This window comes from Setaria italica, chromosome III, assembly GCF_000263155.2.
Source record: "Setaria italica strain Yugu1 chromosome III, Setaria_italica_v2.0, whole genome shotgun sequence".
Taxonomy (NCBI): Eukaryota; Viridiplantae; Streptophyta; class Magnoliopsida; order Poales; family Poaceae; genus Setaria; species Setaria italica.
The window spans coordinates 35,330,974-35,351,478 of record NC_028452.1 but is presented as its reverse complement, the minus strand read 5'-3'; the positions used below and the strand labels follow the sequence as shown (position 1 = coordinate 35,351,478).

Genomic DNA, 20,505 nt, shown 5'->3' with positions numbered 1-20,505 from the left:
AACGGCACTAGATGGGCCCTGGGCCGGCATGCTTCACACCATATCCCGAACTGTCCGTCGGGCGTCGGCGTAATCGCTGGTTCCGCTCTCTCACGGTTCGAAAAATCAAAGTTTCGTACATAATAATTTTTAATTTTCAAAATTAGAGAAAAATTAAGTATCTAATTATGATTTGAAAGGTTTATAAGTTTCATTTGGTTTGATTTGAGTTCACAGGAACATTATAGTGCCACTCTTACCTACCACCGTATGCAAAAGAAAAAATAAAGGAGTGGATAGCCATGCATGGTTTATGTAGGTTACAATTTGGTGGAATATTTTTGAAAAAAAAGACACACCTATGACACATAAAGTAAAAATAATGAGCAAAATAATAACTTTTCTGATTCAAAGAAGTGGATGAGAGTATTTGGGTGGTGCCACCACATGGAGCTTCTGAAAAATAGTACAATTATTTACATGGAGGCTTGTGGAGTAAGGAGACATGGAGGTGATGAGAAAATACACCAGGCCGATCGGCCTAGTGCACTCCAGACCGATCGGCCTGAGTCCTTTTTATGCCCCTAAGGTAAGTCACTCATTGCATTGTTCACTCAATTCTCTACTCAAAACATAAAGAACACAAGCACAACACCACTAAAAATTTCGACCAACCAACCACACACAAAAATTCCAGCATATGCCTTGTAGTTCCTTGCTCTCGTGCATTTCTCATCAGTAAGAAACCTTGGCGGAGTATTTCTCTTTGAGTGTGCAGCAATATGAAGAGCATCGGCAACCTCTTCTAGAGGTTGAGCAAGTCGCGTTCGTCAGCTTCGGGTTCATCTACACCGAGTGCTTTGCGGCCACACTCAGTTTTTGAGTCACCGCGGGGTGACGATCACGACATGGCGACACCCCGAGGCGACTGCCTGCTCGGTGGAATGAGGGACACGAGAAGCACTTCCATGCGTTTTGATGAACCGCGTGGAACGGCCGAAGCTCCATCCCAAGATACAAGGAGAGCAACTCGCTCTCGTCGCGGGTTTACTAAGAAGAAGTCCAAGTACGGCTTCATAATTAAGAGCAAGCAAGAAGAGGAGAGGCTTGAAATAATTGAAGAAAGAATTGTGGCAAACCATGATTTTGATGATGATTTTCTCCAGAAGATTTGTTTTCATAATGATATATACAGGCTTCTGGGCAATGTTGGATGGGTGCAGTTTGCCATCAATGGTCGTGTTAGTGTGCAGAAAGATATTACTGTGGAAATGTTCATGACCATGAAAAAGTCATGAGATGGAATGAGGAAGGAGATGCGCAAGTACCATGCCTATCCTTTAGAGTAAAGGATAAAGAGAGGATAATCACTTTTGAAGGCATCACAAATTTGCTGAGTTTCAATACTCAGGCCAGAATTTTGAGAGTTAAAGAAGAAGACATAAAAGAATTTTGAGGTAAAATTTCCAAAGAAGACAACAAACAGAGGAAAAATATTGCAACCTTATTCTCCAAATATTTCATTTTTGGATGAGCCACCGTATCCTAGGAAGAATGAAGGAGACAAAAATTATTGATATGGAAAATAATTGGCTCTATTGTGCAGTAGTGGGAAAGCAAGTCATCGACCCCTCTCATATGATGATGAATAGATGGCTAGCTAAAGCTGTATCTGGAAGTGGAGCTGTTGGCTCAGGATGCTACCTCACCATGATAGCATCATTCTTGAAGCCGGATATTGAGAGACTCCATGAATGGATAATAAAGGGAGGAAGCATTGACACAAGGACCATGAAAAATGCTCATTTAATTGGTGGCGAGGAAGAAAAAAAACTATACTGTGGGAGTGACCAATGTGAAGTTGCCAGATGGAAGACTGAGAACATTTTCTATGGGCAAGACCAATTGATGTGAAGAAGGGATAATCATTCCCGCAAGGAAAAATAAAAGAGTTGAAAGAATTGTTGAAGCTTCATCCTTCTCAAGCTTCACCAGTTGAAGAACAACTACCTCCATCCGGCTCTGATTATTGGAGAACTGAGCTCTAGAATGCACCTAGCTACACAGGACCCCCAGAAGGATGGCAACAACAGGAGGAATGGCATGAGGCGCTGGCGCAGGCATGGGCAGGAGGCCCGTACGCACAGCAAGGATATCAGCAGCTGGCGTACCAACCACCACCATATACTTATCATGGGTACCTGTTGCCACCTTATCAGGGAAGAACTCCACCAGTAACATTGTCATCTTAGTTCTGCCACCTGCCCCAACTAGAGAGAGGCACACACACACCATTGGTGCGTACACATAGAGGAACATACAAGACAATAACACCTTGAGAGAAACTGCAGATAGGATAGAAGAAGGGAATATGAGCATCGCCTACTAGTTTGGGTTGATATGAATTTGCCCTCTAGAGCAGTATCAAGGCGGCGGGCAAGAATATTATGAACACTGATATTATGAGCATCAGCAGCAGGGGAGCCACATCAGGAAGAGGTGCAGGACGACTTGGATTAGAGACCAAAGGTACCAAATAAAATGTGCTCACATGTGGTTTGATTTTTCTTTTCTTTTCTTTATTTATTTTGGCATGTGTGAGTTTGTGTGTGCCTAGTGTTTTCTATTTTATTTATTCCCTATGTTTGAGTTTGTTTTTATTTCACCATGGCATGTTAAACAAAAATTGCATCACCTGAACCTAATGATATATGGTTAATTGTGATAGTTTAAATTTTTGTCATGATGAAAGATGATGATTGTTGCCGCTCTGTTTAATTTTTGTACTTGGTTATTGCACAATTGAACCAATGCTCTCTCCAACATGATGAAAAATGACTTACATACCAGCTTATCTTGTGTGGAAGTTATGATAACATGAGACTCATACATACATATATACATATATATACACACACATATATACCACACAGGGACATACATACATACATAGATATACATACACACACACACATATAGAGATATAGATATAATGGAAACGACGGGAAACTACGAATCGGAATCCAAGCGACCTAAATTTCAGATTATAAATTTCGAGATACTATTCACTGCACTATTCAAATTCTATGGTTACTATTCAAATTTGAGCGGCACTATTCAAATTCAGCACACTATTCAAAATAGGAATATGAACAATGCTCGGGCACTCACCACGAGTGGGTGGAGCACCTCAGGATGAGCAAAATATGACGGCACTATTTGCTCACTATTCTGCACTATTGAGCAACTATTCGAGGTCGCTTTCAGCAACTATTCAGCAAATATGATATGCGCGGGTGCGTGATTAGGTCTATGGCTTAATTATATTGATTCTCAGGATCTTTGTGGGTTGGCGAGACCAAGGATTCAGCCAATTGTGCTGCTATGCTTTGTGTCACTCATACTCGGTACTCACCGCATGCGTCGCTGGCTCGCTTCAGAACCAGGCCAGCCCGATCTTCACCCTCACCGTCCCCAGCCACTAGCACACAAGACTCAGGCTCTACCATCTTCCCATGCAGTTCCACCCGAAGGGAATACTTCTCTGCGCACACAGAGTTCTCCTAAAACACCGCTACCAGGGCTAACACGAGAATGACACACGCAGAGGTTTCTCCTCTAGGGTCCCTAGTGTAGAGACATCGCCCCATACGAACGAGCTTAAGGAAAGGCAAGGATATTACCAGGACAGCTTAATCCATTTGCACGAGACAAGCTTACACACGGCTTTTCCTTTCATGAAACCCCAAGCACTTAGCACAAACCTTAATTACCTTACAAACGGCAGGACGAGCTCCAACGGCCTCCCTTTATTCTAGTAATATAGAGGTGGTGGAGTGATACAATGGTAGTGGGGTGTTACTACTAATGGTGGGTATCCCTCAGAGCACTTCCGAGGTGGTGGTGGTTTTCGTGGAGTATTTGGTGAGTGGAGTGTGGGTGGAGGTCTTCTGCTTCTTCGGTGATCTTGCTTCGATGGTGATGTGCTGATTGTCTTGGTTGTGGTGGTTATGCTTCCTTGATGATTCTCAATGCTTCGCCTGGCTTCTCGTTTTATAGCCACAGTAGAGGCTTCGGGAGACTCCTCAATTATGCACCTCTTTTGTTGCCTGGACAGCTGGACGGCGCTCTGCTCCTCAATAATTGTCATGGCTACAGTACAATCACTGTTTATTCCTTTTGCCATGTCCTCTATCGCGCACTATCTTCTCGTGACATTCTGGATGCTACTTGGTATGATCTTCCACGCCCGAATGATTGACGTCGCAGACTTCAATCACAAAATCATGGCATGTAGTATTATTCTTCCCCCGGCCGAATTGTTGTTAACACATTGACAACAAAGGGAATTTATTCTTATGTGAAGCAGAATATTCTTTTATGCAAGTTATACATTTATTCTCTTTCTTCAATATCAGGTTCTTCTAATTGCCACAGTTCATACCATGACAACAATTCACAATATTCCTTTCATGGTTCTTATTCTTGGCTATCACCTCGAATATCCATCATATCATCATCAGATATTGGTATATCCATTTTTAATTCATATCTTTTTGCATATTTTGGAATTTTTCATCTATTTCAAGCTTTATTTCTTTCAATATTTCTTCTTTTAAATTTTTCTTCCATTGGGGAAATATTAATTCAAACTTTTCTTTTAACTTCTTCTCAATATATTCTTCATTTGATGAATCTGTTTCTTTCTTCAGAACTCTTTATATGTTGGAGTTCTGGATGGTCCTTCTTCTTTTATATTTATTCCAAGTGAACTTGACTTAATTTCCCTTATTTTTTTTATATTTTTGAATATATTCCTTTGCTGCAGGTTCTAAAAAATAATTTACTCCCAAAATATTTCTAGCATATGAGAGTGCTATTCCTCCATCTTTATCTTTTTCTATCTTTTGAGCTATTACTTGCTCAAATGATACATAAATTCCTGGAATCTTCCCTTTATATATGACATATATAGCTTTTTTCTCTATATTTTCGGGTGACTCTTTTGGCTGTATTAACCCATTAATTATATGAAAATATTTAGTTAGGCTATTTAAAATAGCTAGCATATATCTTTTATCTTCTCTTTTGTTATTATATTGATACTAGAAATTATCTAGTATGCATTCTTGTACTTCATCAAGTATAATATGATCCCTTGGTTTAAATTTATATGTGTTTGGAGGGAATATTCTTAACTTATTTTTTGCTCCAAAGCAAAAACAGTCAACCCCTGTTGGGCTTACTCCTTTCTTCATTCCTGCAAAATACATGACCGAGAAAATATATCAGAAAGGGTATTATCCTTTCCTTTATATGCTCAAATATTACTTTATATCCATTTCCTGTAATAATATCTTCAAATAAAACCCATCTTCTAGTTGAACTTTTCTTACTATTAATTTTATTATAGTATCTACATATAGCTTCACAATCTGTCCTTAGGTATAATCTAAAAGCATTTATAGCATTATTAATTTTATTGTAGTATCTACATATAGCTTCACAATCTGTCCTTACTGTGAACTCTTTAAATCCTAGGTATAATCTAAAAGCATTTATAGCATTAAACACAGCTAATATTTCCCTATCAGTATTATTTATTGCCTTTAGTTTATATTTCCCTGAAGCGTACCTACATATTTTTTTCTTCTACCTTTGGAGAGTATTTATGTGACTTTTATTTTAATATAGCACCCCATCCTATTTCAGATGCATCTGTCTTTATAATAAAATAATAGTGGTAAATCTAGGGGTTTTAATTCTTTCACCTTTTCTTTTATGATTCTTACTAGCTTTATATCTTCGGAATTGAAATGCTTTTGCCCTTTTTTTTCTTAACTTTGCATATAATGGCCCAGCTAGTTTTGCCAAATTTTCTATATAATTTCTAGCATAATTTACTATTCCTAGAAATTGCTGCAAGGTTTTCTTATCATTAATAGCATCAGGAAATTGCAAAATTTTCTTTGCTATATGATCTTGTAAATAAATTTTTCCTTCACCTATTTCGTGGTCTAGAGAAATTATCTTTTCTTTGCATATTTCCATTTTCTTTTTGGAAAGTATTAACCCATGTTGTTCTACCTTTCTAAAGAATGTTTCCAGATGAGCTATATGTTCTTTATATGATTTTGAAAAAACTAATAAATCATCTATATAGACTAATATGAAGTCCTGATTTTCATTAAAAATATTTTGCATTTTTCTTTGGAATAAAGCAGGGGTATTTTTTAAACCTAATGGCATCACCAACCATTCAAAATGACCTTGAGGACATGTGAATGCAGTCCAATCTATTGATTCTTCTACCATTTTTACTTGCCAAAACCCAGCTTTTAAATCAAATTTCAAGAAATATTTGCTTCCTTGTATTCTATTTATCCATTCTTGCTTATTTGGGATGTTATATCCATCATCTATAGTATTATCATTTAGTCTTTTATAATTAATAACCATCCTTAACTTTCCTCTAGCTATTTCAGCATGATTTCTAACTATAAAGGCAGCTGACCTATGGAGACTCCTACTTTCTCTTGTAGCTCCTAGCTTTAGTAATTCTTCAATATGCATCTTGAATTCTTCTATATCCTTAGGTGTTGCTTCTAGAGGACTTGTCTTAATTATGTAATGAGGATTTATTATATTAAGTTTACATACTATACCATTCTTATCCCAATATTTCATTGGTATTTCTCCAATTATTTGGGTTTCTTCTAACCTTTGTACTATTTTGTCTATATCTTTCTTAGATTTTATATCTCTGTACCAGTTTGGTGATAGTAATTGCAGACTGATACATTCTATGCGTGAATTTGCTATATGGAATTCTTCTATACTTTCACCTAATTCTTGGTCTGCATAGTTGTCAATGGTCTTATTATCATCAGATTCTTGAACTTCTAGTTTAGATTTTCCCACATTAGAACTTATGGTTTTTCGCATTTCTATTATGTATGGAATATTATCTTGATAAGGAATGAAAGTAATCCCTTGCTCATGTATAATTGTTGTTTGTAAGGAAAACTGCAGAAATCTCAATCCCAATATCATATCATCATTTCTCATAGATAGGTCTCTTATTGTGATCTCATCCATTATATATTTTGTATTATTTATTTGTATCTCAATGTTATAAGCTAACTAATTATGAAGCTTCTTTATTCCTGACATATCAGTAGATATTTCTGCTTTATCTTGATCTATTGTATGCATTCTTTCTGGACATCTTGCGAAATATTTATCATGTATAATATTCTTAGTACAATCAGTATCTACTAATGCTAATATTTTGTAAGTGATAGTAGGTGTTAACTTTACCTTTACCGGTATTCTTATTCCTACAATTTCTTTAAATGGTAACCTAACTATATATTTGCTGCCAAAATTAATTAAGGCATCTTTTAATTGTATTGTCTTTTCATTATTTTTATCAACTATAGCTTGATATTTAAACTCAGTATTGCCACTAACATTTCCTTCAATCTTAGTATTCAATTCTATTTTACTTCTTAGATCTTCTAACTCAACTTCTAAAATATTTATCCTATTTTCTAAATTTCTGATTCTGCTTACTAATATCTTATCTTCTGCTACTATTTCTATTTCTTGTCTCCATTTCTGATTAGTATTCTTTAAAGATGAAGCACATGCTTGTTTTAAACATACACTACATGTAAATCTATTATCTTGACTAGGGTAATATATGCAAAAAGCACATTTGATATTATAATCACCTTTTCCTTTTACCCAATCATGATCACAATCTCCTTGATCCATTAATTTGGTTCTAGCTTCTTTTAAATCACTTTTTTCTTCATCTTTTATTTCTAGTGCATCCATAGCATTTTCTAAATTATGTATTTCATCATCACCAAGAGAGTTCATAAAATCTTTGTGATTTTGCGCATTATTTTCTTCTTCTTCTTCTTCATAGCTTTCTAAAAGGTACCTTTCATTAGGTTTCCTTTGGGCTTCTTTATTTATAGTAGTATCTTTCCTGATATTACTTTGTGGTGGAACTTCTTTTGCTTTATTGCTTTCAAGGTCTATTGGTTTCAACTCAGCTTTTTGCTCCTTTATTACTTGTGTTTTGATTTTTTTGTCGTTTAGATCTCTATCCTTTTTTAACTTATATAACATTCTAATGAAATAAACTTCTTTCTCTTGAATAGCAGGCCATTCACACAACATAGAGGTATTATATTCTTCTGGTATTTTATTTAGCTTTTGTTCATAATAATGAATCTTGCTTTCTAAACTTTCCATTAGAAGTAAAAGTACTTACTTGAGGTTGTAGTAACCAATTCAAATATCTTAACTAGATATAGCAAATCCCTCAAATTCACAATTTTAATAACCACGGCTCTAATATCAGTACAGGGAAAATGGAAACGACGGGAAACTACAACTCGGAATCCAAGCGACCTAAATTTCAAATTATAAATTTCTAGATACTATTCACTGCACTATTCAAATTCTCTTGTTACTATTCAAATTTGAGTGGCACTATTCTAATTCAGCACACTGTTCAAAATAGGAATATGAACAACGCTCGGGCACTCACCGCGAGTGGGTGGAGCACCTCAGGATGAGCAAAATATGGCGGCACTATTTGCTCACTGAAGCTACCACGGAAGCAAGGTATCAACACTCTGAACAACTAGTAATCAATAAAAACTATTAATCCCAAGAAACAATGGATTCACAGGATCCACAACCTCAGGCCATGGCACGTCGAATAAAAATTCAGTATAATTGTTATACAAGATGGATCACATACTAAAAAACAGGATATTGATATAATTTGAAGATATCCTAATTACTAGTTTACTGGATTAATCACAAATTGTGGATTTTTCTTCCACCGACAGAATTTAACATTAGAATCAATCACCCGCTATCCAAAAGAACTCACAGATTTTGGACCAACCATGCAGGGGCAAACAACACTGGAGTGTGTATCAGAATCATCCATAGTTCATGTGTCAAAAATACATACACACAACATGCAGGAGATGGTGGTGGTCGGTGCAGTCACCTGGCAAGGAATTTGCAATAATGTCTGGGAGGTGGCGTTGCCACAACAAACAGAAAAATTGGGTACAATAATTAGAAATGTAGGTGAAAAATTAACTGCAATGAGTTAAATATAAATGTCGGTTGCCACAGCTTATCTAATAATTGGCTATAGTTGGTAGCCACAACTGACAGTGTAAATTGTTTGGAAAGGTTAAACATCCCTTTGTCTAAGGAACAATCAACAATTCGCCCAGTTCAAAATTTTCAAACTGATTGTTAAGTGAAAGAAAGGTCAAGCCTGAAAGCTGAAAGTACTGCGAAGTTTTCTGTCGAAATCTGACAACAGTCCCTTCTGTGCATTTTGTCATACACATCCCCAGCACGGCAGATGTGCTCCCTTGGATGAGCTGGTTCTTATACTGGTGTGCAGCAGGAGAGCTGCCAGGTTCCATCCCTCCGGCAGCACACCGGCAGCATATAGATAATATCAAAGAAGCGTGTATAGTTAATACAAGTTTTGGTCTGCCTCCGGCAGCATATCTTTTGATTAGTGCTACTAATTAGGAATTACAAAAAATGATTAGCAATTCTGGATAAGTATGAGAGGTGCACGCATGGCCCATGGAAGAGGCGCATTTTGTTGTTGGCTGCCCAGATGTACTAATCACTCAATTAGAATGCAAAATTAAGAACCTGCCGTGCTTCGTCGAGTAAGCCTCGACGTTGCTGCTGGTATACATACAAAGCACAGCCAGCATCCAAGCGGATTCTGGCAGCTGGTCCAGATCCACGGCAGCTTGTACATACAAAGGGGATTCGTCGGTTAGTTCTACGCATGGAACAGCAGAGACCCAGATCCATTCTTGTATTTTTGCCCTTCTGTTGCTGTTCGATCCATTGAGATTGGGAACGATAGGAATATGGCAAACAAATACAGAGTCGAGATTAACAAGAATGACAAAATTGGAAAACCACTTCGATTATTTAATCCATACCAAGTCTCAGGGTAATACTGTAGCACGAACGGCGCCGCCACAGGCCAACTCGTCGCCCGCGGGTCGGATCCCTCGCAGCTCGACGCTGCCGCCGCCCGACGATCCCCCAGAGCTGCTTGCTCAACGTAACGGCTGCCTTTGTGGGGGAGAGACGCGCGGCTACGGGCCTCCCCTCGGCGTTGCGTCGCGACAGGCGTCGCCGGCGTCGGCAGAGGGACAGCGACGACGGAACGGGCAAAGCCAGCAACTGAACGGATGGAGGATAGGACCCACGATCTAGTTCACAAAATGTGGGATCGACCCGAAAAAAGACCGACGGAAAAACGGTGGATAAAAATCCGGGAAGAAGCGATGCAAGTTAGGCTCGGGTTCGGTAGCGAGGGTATAGTGTATATGTATATATATAACTTTGTAGCCAGCTATAAAATGACCTATTCTGCAGCTAAGTCCAATATAGGGACCGACTATGCATCAATCTGACCGCGGTTCTCCCACCTGGCTCGACATGTCTAACCAATGACCAGGTGGACTCGTAGTCTCGGCTTGGCTCCGGGCGTCCACACTAGGGATGGCAACAGGGCTATCCCCGTCGGGGATGAGCTGAACGTTCTACTCCCTGGTGGAGCAGAATTTTCCCGTCCCCGTCCCCGAACGGGGATTTCTCACCCAACGGGGCGAGTGGCGGGGGTGAGCGGACCGCGAAAAACCACATCATGGCGGTGCGAGCGAAGGGGGCGAGCGGATCGTGAGGAGAAGGACGTGAACCTGGGGATGAGGAGGACAGGAAGCGGAGGGTAGCCGCGGGGGTTGCAGCGGCGCGGCGGCGGGAGGTGCCGCCGAGGATGGAGGCAGAGGGGCTGAGGAGGAGGAGGCGCGGGAGCGGGACTCGGAGCGCGGCGGAGGCGGCGCTGAGGATGGAGTCGGAGGAGGAGGAGGAGGCACAGGAGCGAGTCTACTCGCATTGGAGGACGAGGTGGCGGTGGTTGCCGCCGGCGGGGGAAGCGGCAAGCGACGGCTGGGAGAAGGATAGTCGCGACAATTCGGGAGTCGAACTCGGGAGAAGAAGCGCGGACCGCGGACTGGGACTCGCGCTTGCGATGCTAGGTTTTGGTGGCGTTTGGGGGCGGCCGACTAGTTTTTGTGGGCTTGGGCCCGAAGAGTTACTCGGGAACCTTGGCGGGGAATGGGGACGGGGAGAATCTGTGCTTCACCCGAGGAGGATGGAAATTTGCCTATTATGCTCCTTGTGGGGACTAAAAACATCTCATTTGCATCCCCTAATGGATGAAATCCCCACCGAGGATCGGAGCTATTGCCACCCCTAATAAAAAAAAACATCCCATTTGCATCCTGATGAAAACCCCACCGGGCGGGACCCACTGCCACCCATAGTCCATACGCGTTCCAGTCATCTGCGAACCACCCCCCCCCCCCCCCAAAAAAAAATTGCGCAGGAGACGATCCAGACCCGGCTACTCATACGACATGGAGCAAGTTACTGCTGATACCTACCTGCCGCCAAAGAACCCACCCAACCGCCCACGGAGATCCACTGGTCAGCCTAATCAATGTTTAATTGCCGTTTTTATCAGTAGAAGGAAGTGGTAGATTAGAGAGTGAATCGGCATAAGTCCCGATCTGAAGTTGCATTACGACATACAGTATTCAGTTCGATTTCATTATCACCTAATTTTGTGGCAACTCAAGTAGTACGATTTTTTATGCCAAATACAGCCGCTGGACACATCCTCGATTCACCCTGCACCGAGGATGCATGACCAGAGAACTCTAGATCCAGCCTTTTCTATGCTTACCCTTACTGCAGATTGGAATTTGATTTCTTTTAGCAGATTTATTGGGTGATCCCCAATTAAAGAAAGTAGGTATAATTTAGTAAGCTTTGCCACTAGGATTTGTCTAATTTCATCTCCTTTTGGGCATATTGTAACTATGCAATACCCTTTTAACATAGTCATGAGATATATTGTAAAACATCTTCAATCATTAGCTGATGCACATCAAATTTACACATCTAGCTGAGATGAAAGAGCTAGTATACGATGAACGCCAACGTATTTCTGTGAAGTTTGATTGCCTGTCTGATGACCTGAATAATTCATACATTTAGTCAGAGTTGTTTATAACTGTAGGCAAAAACAATGTTTATCAGTCTCTCATCAGTATGGGTCAGTCCTACTTGTTATCATTCATGTTTATTCGTTCTAATTTTCATTCACAACAAATGCAGGAACAGGGAACCAGTCTATTCATATAATTACCGTTCACTAGTGAAGGGTCAGTTCCGTTCTGTTGATGCATATGGTTTAATTCAGTCGAATTTAGATACCTGCAGGCTGCATATCGCCCCAGGTTTTCATATACCTTTGTTTGATTCCATCTATTTTATGTACAGGCAGGTTTAGTACTTTAGGCACCAGCTGGCTGCATAGGTTTTAGGTACAAATAATTTTTTGGATGATTTATCACTCTTATAGTAAATTATCAGGCTTCATAGTAAATAATTTTCGTAATTTACTAGGCCTCCATTGACCCTGCACAGTGGTAAATTAACCAATTACTTTACTACCTTTCGACTTATGTGGAATTCACTAGTAAACTTTTAATATTGATGGAACTGAATGTTATATATGTGGAATTCACTAGTAAACTTTTAATATTGATGGAATTGAATGTTATAGTAGTTTCATGGACTAATGTTCATTAGTTGTCAAGAACTTTCTTTATCAAATCATAGTCAGAAAATTACGTCTGCTATTGTTGTGTTACTGTAATTTTGACTGATCAATTATGTGCTAAATTAACCATAGTAGTTTCTTGGACTCATGTTCATTAGTTGTCAAGCACTTTCTTTATCGCAAATCATAGTCAGAAAATTACGTCCACCATTGTTGTGTTACTGTAATTTTGACTGATCAATTATGTGGTAAATTAACCATATCTTTTACTAGTTTTTTGAATTATATTAATACCAGGTTATAGGGATGTAGTTTATTTATCTGGATCTGGGTTCTATAAGTAGCGTGATACTAAACTTTTTGAATTATGCTACAATTTGGTCAATGTTATATATGGTAAATTCATGGATTCATGTCAATTACTTATCATTAATTATGTTTCTCGAAAATCATAGTCTGAACATTATCATCAACCATTGCTGTCTTAGTGCAACTTCGACATATACATTGTGTGGTTTATCTGTGCCCGTGAGCTTATTTCCTTCTATTATGCTTCGGTGTAATGCATAGGCACCTGCAGAAGACTATGCGCAGCCACAAGCCCACAAGGCCTAGTCTTGCCGTCGTGGCCCGACCACATGAAAATGATGATGATAACGAGAAGCTGGAGTTGGAGTTGAAGCACACGGGCCTCCTTAATGATCTTTATGGCTGGTCGTCATTTTCAAAATGAATATGGACAGCGTCTTAATTGCCGTTGTTGCCTTTATCATAGAGACAAATGTACAAGTTTGTTTGTGCTTGGCGTGTGCATACACATTTTTCTTATTTTACAAAAAAAAATGTTTGATATTTTCATTGGACACGGCAATACAAGCAATCGTTCTTGGGCATATTGTGATGCCAATACCGTAATGCACCCATTGTATATATGAAAATGCCAGATTGTGGCAACTCGCATTCTATATCGTATAGTCAATATATAATCGAGTTCTAGTAATTAGTTTATGGTAATCGGTCTCGTTGTTAGCGTAACTGGATTCTCGTAATTGCCTAAATATTTACCATAATATGCATGGTAGTTCTACTCTACAAGTAACCGTAACACACATGTGCACTCGTCTAGTATTATCGTATATAATACACTAACACTAGTAGAGAATTGGGCTTTAATTCCAGTTGGTAGGGTGCAAATATCCCGAAAATCCATCCGGGATAAACTAACCGGGACAAAAGACCCCCTTTTATCCCGGTTGGTAATGTCACAAGTCACGCGATTTTTCACGCAAAATATGCGCGTGCGCGCTGCGTGGGATTCGAACCCACAACCTCCAGCCTCGCACATAGCTTCCTTGCCATCCCACCTACACACCACATCTAATTGTGTAGGGGATGCTATCCTTTTGTATTAACTCGTGGGGACCCTTTTATCCCGATTTGTGTTACCAACCGGGATAAAAGGGGGGGTCTTTTATCCCGGTTGGTGTTTCAAACCGGGATAAAATGCCTCTCAGGATTTTTTTTCACATTAGCCTTTGCAATCGGAATAAAAGGTCCCGGTTGATGAGCCCCCCACCAGTGACAGAGCTTTAGTCCCGGTTGGTAAACCTTTTATCCCGAGCCAACTTTAAACCGGGATAAAAGGGTGTAACACGTACACTCGTATAGTCATCTAGTATTATCGTAATACGCGTGCACTACCGTAACATGGTAGATCATGCACGTGTACAACCATGTCCTGATGTTTTCACGTAGTATGGTAACCCCTCTATAGTCCACCAGCTTGCAGGCACGCTGCGACACAGCACGTCCCGAATCACCGTGAACAATCAAAAAGAATTAATACGATTCGATTTCAGTAAATGACCGTGGCCATCGGCGCGGCAGCAGCGGCTCGGCTCACAAGCCAAGCCACACGGGATGGTGGCTGGGTGGGTGGCGTGGGCGCCGGTCACGCTGGTGGGAGGTGGTGTGTCACTATTTTGTAGTCCAGCTACGAAGTATCCTCTCTCTCCTTTAAATGAATCAAGGCTCTTTTATTTTTTTTGTTATCGTTGCACTGACTTTATCAATAATACTTCTTCCAATTACTTTATCTATCCAAAGCCAAATATTTACATCATGTTTAACCATAGATTTATTTTTGGGTGAATTGATTCGGAATTTATTTTTGTGGTATGAGACTTAGAAGCTGGTCATTCTTTTGGGTAACCATTTTTTGCTAGTTTTTCTATCCATACATTGTGAATTTCTACTATGAAAATCTCGCAAACCTCGTTAGGCATCCAACCAAAACCAAATACATCATTTTTGGATTATCTCCTTGACCACAACCCAATATGAGTGTGGAAAATATTTTGACAAAGATTCAGAAGATTTATCAATACTTTTTCAGGAAAAACAAGATCTGGAGGCATCCACCAGTGTGAAGAATAAAAATCGAAGTAAATAGAGGCAAAACGAGGACAGGTCGATCGGCCTGGACACCCTCAGGCCTGGACACCCTCAGGCCGATCGGCATGGGTGGTTTTCTCCTCTGGACCCTCTGAATTTTAATGTGGATGACCTTCCACAAGAATAAAATAATTTTCTGCAGAAGATCAAAGGTTTTCTTACTTACATCAGCAGTCTATCTTTTTCCTCTTTTATGCTCAAGCACGAGCATCGTTCAAGCATGGGGGAGAGTCAATGCATTATCTCTGACTACTGCTGAGTAAAGTACTCTGTTGCAAGAAGTTCTGGGGAGAAAAAGAAAAACATATATTGAGAAGAAAAGAAAGAAAAATGAATGAAAAAAGAAAACAATAAAAAGGAGAAGAAGAATAAAAGTACTCCTCAGTTCTTCAAGCTTAATGAAAATTCCAAGTGCTCTCAAGATTGATCCATACTCATTTTCCAACCATGTGCAATCCGATTTCGAGAACCTCATTTGTGTGTCATGATCACCCTTTGCCCTTGCACATGTCCACCATCTAAAAGTGTGTGTTCATTTTCTCCCTCTCCATAAGCGATTGTTTTCCAGGAAGTTTTGACAAGTCTCAGTAAGATCCATCAGAAGTCTTTCTTATTTTGATAATATCTTGATTATAATATTTTGCTAGGACTAACCTTCCCAAGCTCCAGATAAAACCTTACACATATTTTTATGAGTAATGATAGGTTGGAAAAGTTCTAGCATAGGTTTGAGAGACTTGATGAGCTGAGAGAATAATGAGTAGTTGCAATGAACTTTAAATTGTTGATCTCATTTCAGTTTCTTTTTGGAAAAAGTTTTCATTGCAAATCCTCTAAGATTTGTTTAAAATTGAGATCAAGGGAATCCATTCATTGTGGGGTGTGCTTAAATGATATCTACCCTTCACATTAGAAAAGGCTGGTTACAACTTGAATATTAATTGAAAAAAAATCTTTTGAGAGCATTATGTTTTCTTGTGTATGATCAAGTGCAGGGTTGAACACCGAAGGGCAACGCTGATTTCTACTAAAGACTTACTCGAGGACGAGCAAGGTTTAAGCATGGGGGTATTATTGGCGCTCGTGAATGATATCATTTTACCCCTATTTATCTTCAATAATGACATGAATTTAATACCTAAACCATTGATCATACCAAATAATCGGGCCATTTTCACATGTGCAATATATTTTGGAGGATATTCTATTTTCGCAAAAAAATGGACTTTAATGGAGCATAATTGGATAAAGCCCTAAACAAACAACGATCCAGAGAAAGACGAAAGCCAATGGGCCTAGAAAGGGTCTAGGCCGATCGGCCTATGGAGCCCAGGCCGATCGGCCTAGGGTCCTTAGGGCCCATTCATGTTCATTCTTGGTGAACAATCCTCCACTATGCCTTAGGAGCTAAGTTTCTAAAGATATGGCAAGATGATCTCAGGATCAACATGATTCAAGTAGAGATTTGGAAAGTTACCGATGATTATTCTTATCCCTAAGCTATCGACGTGCCAGACCTAGATGCAAGTGAAAAAGAAGACTTCAGAGCACCTAAGATTACTGGTGATGAAGGGGGCATGGGAGGCCACAAGAAAGGGCCAGGCCGATCGGCCTGGACCCACCTAGGTCAATTGGCTTGGGGCATTCCTTGCCCCCCTCGCCTTCCCATTTGAGCCACGGGTCCTCCATACTATAAATACCCCCATGCAGATTGATTCGACACATTTGACTAGAAGCAATAGAGAAGCAGAAAGAGCTTGAGGGACATCACTTCGGAGAGCCGAGGACCATGTAGTTGTCTAGGGAATAGCGTAGCTAAGCCCTAGCCGATGTGGGAATCCTACGAGAAAGATCCACGTTAGAGTTCTGGAGCTAAGATCATTAGATACAAGTAGGATCCCAGTGGAGATCTGGTGATGTATAATCATTCATGCTGAAGTAATAGATGTGTTCTTATTCTTAGCAATCTAAGTGCCTCCTTCTATGGTTTTATGCTCTTTTGGGTTCCCTTGCTTTTCAATCTATGATTGATGATAGATTGCGTAGGATGTTTATGTGATCATGGTGACTAGATTTGCATGCCTGATCTACCAATGAGTATGACATGTTCTTATGATCATGCCCTTAGACTACCTATGCTGATAGAGGGGATTGTGACATGTTCTTCCTTGTGTAAGGTGGGGAGTTTTGGGAGCCAGACCGGAGGTGTAGATTTAAAAATGCTTTTGCTAAGATCATATCTATGTTGCTTTACTAACTTGCTCAAAATTACAACATATACATAGTCTAGGTTGCTCTAGATTGGTTAGCTTTGCTCTATCTGTTATCTGTCTATACATGCTAGATTAGATCTAAATCACTCGTCAACAAAAGGCTCATACTAACAATGCTAGTTGAAGCAAATCTTGTGTTATAAGTTCCATGGATTGATAAAGCTTGGGAAAATACTCTGAGGGAAGAGCTACAACTGATCCGTGCGCTTGCGGTTCACAACTTGGCGTACTAACCGCCACCAACACCATTGTATTCTGGGAAGAATGAAGGAAACAAAATAAACAGATATGGAGATGAATTGGCTCTACTGTGCATTAGTGGAAAAGCAAATTATGGATCCTTCATATATGATGATAAATAGATGGCTAGCTGTTGGGTACGGATGCTACCTCAGAATGATAGCATCATATTTGAAGCCAGATATTGAGCAACTTCCTGATGGACTGTTGAAGGGAGGAAGCGTTGATGCTAGAACCATGAAGAATGCACATTTGATTGGAGGAGATGAAGAAAAGTAATATATAGTCAGTGTGACAAATGTCAAGTTACCAGATGCAAGATTACAATTATTTTTGAGAAACAAGACCACAACTGCGCGTGAAGAGGGAATTAATATTCCCGCAAGGAAGAACAAAAGAGGAGAGAGCATCACTGAAGCATCATCCTTGCAAGCTCATCAAGTTGAGGAAGAAGAAGAACATCTTCCTCCTCCTAGCTCTGATTATTGGAGGATTGAGTTCCAGTACGCACCAAGCTATGAAGCACCCCCAGAAGGATGGCAACAGCAGGAGTGGCATGATGCGCTAGGACAAGCCTAGGCAGGAGACCCCTATGCACAGCAAGGATATCCGCAGCTGGCATATCAGACACCACCATATGCATATCATGGGTATATGCCGCCAGAGGATGCCACCAATAACATTGGGATCTCAATTCAACCATCTACCACAGCCTGACAGAGGCGCACCTACCATTGGCACATACATGCAAAGTAACTTGTAAGACACATATGGCATTAGAGAGAGCGGATAGAATTGAAGACAACAACATGAGCATCATGTATCAGTTTGGGCTGCTCGGAATTTGCCCTCCAGAGTAGTACCAAGGCGGTGGGCAGGAGTACTATGAGTAGGGATTTTATGAGCTGCAACAACAGGGGGAGGCACTCCTGGATGAAGAAGACAAGGATTAGAGACCGATGGACACAAATAAAATACGTGCACATGTGGTTTGATTATCCTTTTCTTTTGTTTATTTATTTCGGCATGTGTGAGTATGGTGTACACGTAGCAGTTTTCTGTTTGATTTATTTTCAGCACTTGTGTTTGTCTTTATTTCACCATGATCAGCCTAAATAAAATTTGCATCAGCTAACCTTGCTGATCTATGATTAATTGTGATAGTATAATTCTTGTCATGCTGAAAACTGAAGATCGTTGCCGCACTGTTTAATTTTTGTACTTGGTTACTACACGGTTGAACTATGCTTTCTAACATGATCTAAAAATAACTTAAATGCTAGCTTAACCTTTTTTGGATTTTATGATAATTTGAGACCCAAATATATTTATTTGTATCTCTTTTAAATGAATCAAAGGTTCTTTATTTTAGTTATCATTACACTGACCTTGTCAATAATACTTCTTGCAATTGCTCAACCTATCCAAAGCCAAATATTTGTATCATAATGAACCATAGATTGCAAGATTTATTTTCAAGTGAATTGATTTAGAATTTATTTCTATGGTATGAGACTTAGAAGCTGATTATTCCTTTGTGTAACAATTTCTTGCTAGCCTTTTTGTCCATGCATTATGAATTTCTATAATGGAAATATCACAAAATTCACTGGGCATCCACCCTAAATCGAAAATATTATTTTTGAGATTACTTCCTTGACCACAACCCAATATGAGTATGGAAATTTTTCGATAAAGATTCAGAAGATCTATTGGTGCTTTTCAATACAAACAAGACTTGGAGGCATCTACCAGTAAGCAGAACAAAAGTTGAAGGAAACAGAGGCAAAAAGGGGTTTGGCCAATCGGCCTAGACACCCTTAGGCCGATCGGCCTAGGTGGTTTTCCCCTTTGGAAGCTCTGAATTTTAGCGTGGAAGACCCTCTAGAAGAATAAAATAATTTTCTACAGAAGACGAAAGGTTTCTATATTTACATCAACAATTTATCTTATTCCATCTTTCATGCTCGACGACGAGCATCATTCAAGCATGGAGGAGAGTCATCGCATTATCTTTTAGTACTGTTGAGTAAGTATTATGTTGGACAAAGTTATGTGGAGCAAAAAGAAAAAACGATGAGAAAAAAAGGAAAAAGAAAAGAAGAAAGGAAGAATAAGAAAAAATAGAAAAAGAAAAAAGAATAAAAGTGCTTCTTAGTTCTTTGAGCTTCATAAATACTTCTACTGCCCTCAAGATTGATCCATACTTATTTTCCAACCATGTGCAATCCAATAGTGAGAACTTCATTTGTGTCATGCAATCACCCTTTGCCCTTGCACATGTCCACTATAGAAAAAGTGTGCGTTCCATTTTCTCCCTCTCCATAAAGCAATAGTTTTCCATGGCCTATTTAACAAGTCTCAGTAAATCCATCATAAGTCTTTCTTATTTTGATAATATCCTGATCATAATATTTTTGCTAGGACTAACCTTTCCAAGCTCCAGACAAGCCTTACACTGCCACAAAGATGTGGGTGTAGCAGCCCGGAGCGGTCTTGAATGGTCCAACCATATCCAGCCCCTAGCATACGAAGGGCCATAATGGTGGGATGGTGCGCAGGGCTTGGGTTGGTAGTTGTTGCTGCTTGGAGAAGAACTGACACCCTTTGCACCTTTGGACGAGCTCCTTTGCATCGGCTACCGGTGTTGGCTAATAGAAACCAGAGTGGAACGCCTTGCCGACCAAAGTGCCTAAGGCAACGTGATTCCCACATGTGCCCGAGTGGATGTCGTGGAGGAGGTCGATGCCCTCGTTGCGCAAGATGCACTTCATCAAGATGCCTGTAGATGCGGCCTTTCTGTAGAGCTCCTTGCCGATGACGACATAGTTTGCACTGCGCCGAACT

General features: G+C 39.9%; 2 long non-coding RNA genes across 2 annotated transcripts; one reads left to right on the top strand and one right to left on the bottom strand.

The window, feature by feature from the left end:
• Positions 1-8,756: 8,756 nt before the first annotated feature.
• On the bottom strand, positions 8,757-10,347 carry LOC111256657. The gene is made up of 2 exons (XR_002676818.1): positions 9,996-10,347; positions 8,757-9,885 (listed from the first exon to the last, which is right to left on the bottom strand). It is a non-coding gene; the product is annotated as an uncharacterized LOC111256657 (long non-coding RNA).
• Positions 10,348-11,464: 1,117 nt separating this feature from the next.
• Positions 11,465-13,606, top strand: LOC111256856. The gene is made up of 3 exons (XR_002677166.1): positions 11,465-11,550; positions 12,244-12,290; positions 13,262-13,606. It is a non-coding gene; the product is annotated as an uncharacterized LOC111256856 (long non-coding RNA).
• Positions 13,607-20,505: the final 6,899 nt, after the last annotated feature.